Source organism: Triticum dicoccoides, chromosome 2A, assembly GCF_002162155.2.
Source record: "Triticum dicoccoides isolate Atlit2015 ecotype Zavitan chromosome 2A, WEW_v2.0, whole genome shotgun sequence".
In the NCBI taxonomy this organism is placed as follows: domain Eukaryota; kingdom Viridiplantae; phylum Streptophyta; class Magnoliopsida; order Poales; family Poaceae; genus Triticum; species Triticum dicoccoides.
This window is the reverse complement of record NC_041382.1, coordinates 578,333,617-578,337,978: the sequence shown is the minus strand read 5'-3', so window position 1 is coordinate 578,337,978 and position 4,362 is coordinate 578,333,617.

Here is a 4,362-nt window from a genome sequence, read left to right as displayed (position 1 = left end):
CCATACGATGCCCCTCCTCACTCCTTCCTCCCCCTCCATCTGCCGCCATCTCGGCCTCCTCCCTCCCTCCCTCCTACATCCCTCCCTCCCTTCCTCCCTCCTCCCTTCCTCTACAAGTTTGTAATTAGGTATAGAAATAGTTTTAGTAATAGAAAATTTTAGTAATATCATTAGGTATAGAAATAGTTTGTAATTTTATTAATTAATATATAAAATTTAGTAATAGAAATTTTAGCAATAGAAAACTAGTGAATAGGTTTTTCGAATATAAAAAGTTTTTTGAATAGGATAGAAAACTAGTGAATAGGTATAGATTTTTTTTGTAATTTTGTTTTTCAATATAGAATTGTATTGGAAAATTTAATGTTTTTATGTCATTATCACTTTGTCATCAAAGAATGCTATATGAGATTTGATGATCTAAAATTTTCACTTGGGGGAACATGCAGGCTTTGTAGTGTCGTGTCTCCTTGGAGTGATCATCATCCGAGCTACCTCTAGCTACTTCCTCTACACTCGAGTCGGTGAGCTAAAATTCCACCTCCTCCTTCTCTACTCGTCGGTGTTGAATAGAGTAGAACTAGGGTATTTAGTTATTCTTCTTAACCAAATGAAATGTTTGGGATATAAGATATATTAAAATGTTTTTGTCAATACTGAACCATTGAAATGCAATGACCACCAATTTATGCTCATGTGCGAATGCTTATGATAATTGATTCAGATATATGACAGAAGGGACATGTTTGTATCGCAGGGAAAATTTGAGTGGCCTATGTTTTGCCGGAGTGTTGATTCATTTCCGTTCCGGCAAATTTCAGGCGCTCGATATGTCCTATTTTAGCAAAGGTCATGCTGGATTTTTGTGAATTTAAGCAGGACTTGTGCTAGAATATGTAGGAAATATCGAGTGCCCGGATTTGCTAGAAAGAGAATTAAATGACATTTCGAGTTGACTTTAAGTCTGTCGGGGAAGGAGAATCCCGACAGACCGATAGTCAACCCGTGATGAATAATAATGATCTAATTTAGTTTTTTTTGTACATATATTTAATTGTACAAGTTTAATATCTGAATTATGAACATAGGAAATGTCATCATCGGATGACAAAAGTATCCCGGCGGAGTGCGACTGGTGTGGCGACGACCGGGGTCTGTGCGACAGGCCTCACCTGGTAGAAGGTTGGCGCTTCAGTATTAAGCTCTAGGAGACCTTCGATGTTGAAATGGTACGCAATGATGACAAGTGTTTCTTCATAATTAAGCATGACTTCTGCTTCTTCAACGTGTAATTTTTTTCTTTTACAATTCGACTAGCTTATCCCATGCCATTCAAGACGCTATGTCTTGGAGAGGATGGATTTTGAAGATCATGAAAGTATGGAAACAAAGATAATTCACCTAAGGACCCATCATGGTATGGATTTTGTTGTAAATCTATACAATTTTGAGAGCGTATCCCATTTTGGTTGCCCTAATTGGGAAGCACTTTGCAAGACGTATGCTTTTCATGAGGGTATGCTTGTCACCATGGATCTTGGTGATCTTGACATCGATGAAGACAATATGGACATTTGGGTCCTTGTTGATACGCTTCCAATTCTACCTCTATGTGAGTTTCTCAAACATAGTTATTAAGTAATTTATATTGTTTATTTCAAAATAGTTGACAGCTTATTTCCATTGATAGCTTATTTTAATTCTTCAAAGAATGTGCGGAAGATGGTAGACAGAACCTACAACACTGATGGCTCAGAATTAACTTATCAGGAGAAAAATCATCTGATCTCATTTATGAATGATCTTGAGAATTACAATACCTATTATCAAACTCCTACACATTATGATCAATATGTGCCACTAGTGCACGTGTTGAACTACGGTAACATCCATGGAGATGGCATGGTAAGATTTTTTTTACTATTATGACATCCGTGCATCTTTTGCATAAATTCTTCTAAAACTAAAATACATTGCTAACTATGAAGTTATTACTATGTTTTTCAATAGAAAACCCTGAAATATTGTGTGCCTCATCTGATGTTTCCAAAAGGCCGCCTTGATGTTATGAGCTTACGGCTAGGTCATCCTACGCATCACTGCTGTTCATATCAGATTTCTAAAACTGATGGAGACATGAAAATCAAAGATTGGAAAAAATGTATGGTCAATCGTAGGAAGCTACTTGGAAGAAACATTGTGCGAAGCACAAAAATTGGAGACAGGATAATCTCCATTCTCCATAATGGTGAGTCAGGGCCTATCTTGTTTTATGCCATTTTACCTAAGAGAGGGTAGTAGGTACTATGTGAAAGTAGTAGGTCCTAGGTACAATGTGTTATTATGTGCTACAATGTGTTAGAGTTGATGATGATGAGGAGGAGTTGTGATTATGACTAGTGACCAACTTGCTATATGATGTCTCATTGACGAAAATGATGATCATGCGGAGTTGTTATATGACAATGATGTATTATGATGATAAGATGTTAATGATATGATGATGATGAGTTATTATATCATTGGGTGAAACAACCACAGATTAGTTTCAAGTCCATGACTTGGTCACTTAGGATCCATCCACTTGAAACTAATCCATGGTTCTTTCACCCAGTGATTTAATAACTTATTGTGATGTAAAAACAATCTCTAAATTGCTACTGTATGAAAAATTGTATAATGGTGTATGAATATGACATAAAAAAAGAAATAGACTACAAAATAATAGTACTAGCGCGGGCATAGAAATGGGCTACTAGTAATTAGCAGTAGCGCTTTCTGCAAGAAGCGCTGCTACTAAGTAGCTATAGCAGTAGCGTGGGTAAACCAACACTATTGCTAACCTTTAGCTGTAGCGCCGTAGCAGTAGCGTGGTCCGCCGCGCTACTGCTAGGCCAAAAACCAGCGCTACTGCTAGGCTTTTCACTAGTAGTGGCAGGCGGCCATGATGCCTCGCGCTCACATCCACGGGGCAGCAGATGTTGAGCTCACATCCATGGGGCGGTAGCGGAGAGTGGGAAGCAGCCATGGCGGCCTGTGCTCGCGTCCTTGGGGAAGTAGAGGAGGAGCAGACGCTAGTGACTGAGACCCCTGTTCGCATCTGTGGGAGTAGAAGAGGAGCGGCAAGCGGCGATGTCGATCCGCGCTCGCGGCAGCAGCCAGCAGAGGAGGAACGACGGGCAGGGGAGGCGATATGCGCTCGCATCCACGGGGCAGCAGAGGAGGAGAGACAACTTGTTAGGAGGGAAGAGAGAAAATAACGAGATAGAAATCCCTTATTCCCCCTAACTGAGGACAAACGGGTGCGCAATGTGATGACCCACAAGTATAGGGGATCTATCATAGTCCTTTTGATAAGTAAGAGTGTCGAACCCAATGAGGAGCAGAAGGAAATGACAAGCGATTTTCAGTAAGGTATTCTCTGCAAGCACTAAAATTATCGGTAACAGATAGTTTTGTGATAAGGTAATTTGTAACGGGTAACAAGTAATGAAAGTAAATAAGGTGCAGCAAGATGGCCCAATCCTTTTTGTAGCAAAGGACAAGCATGGACATACTCTTATATGAAGGAAAACGCTCCCGAGGATGCTACCTCTTGAGCATGCGTTAGTTTTCCCTTGAAGAGGAAAGGGTGATGCAGCAAAGCAGCGTAAGTATTTCCCTCAGTTTTCGAGAACCAAGGTATCATTCCAGTAGGAGACCACGCGCGAGTCACCTTGTACCTACACAAACAAATAAGAACCTCGCAACCAACGCGATAAAAGGGGTTGTCAATCCCTTCACGGTCACTTACGAGAGTGAGATCTGATAGAGATAATAATAATAAGATAAATATTTTTGGTATTTTAGGATATAGATTGAAAGTAAAGATTGCAAAATAAAATAGATTGAAAACTTATATGATGGAGAATAGATCTGGGGGCCATAGGTTTCACTAGTGGCTTCTCTCAAGATAGCAGAAGTATTACGGTGGGTGAACAAATTACTGTCGAGCAATTGATAGAAAATTGCATAATTATGAGAGTATCTAGGCATGATCATGTATATAGGCATCACGTCCATGACAAGTAGACCGAAACGATTCTGCATCTAATACTATTACTCCACATATCGACCGACTCTTGTCTGCATCTAGAGTATTAAGTTCATAAGAACAGAGTAATGCATTAGGTAAGATGACATGATGTAGAGGGATAAACTCCAGCAATATGATATAAACCCCATCTTGTTATCCTTGATGGCAACAATACAATACGTGTCATTTCCCTTTCTGTCCCTGGGATCGAGCACCGCAAGATTGAACCCAAAACTAAGCACTTCTCCCATTGCAAGAAAGATCAATCTGGTAGGACAAACCAAAGT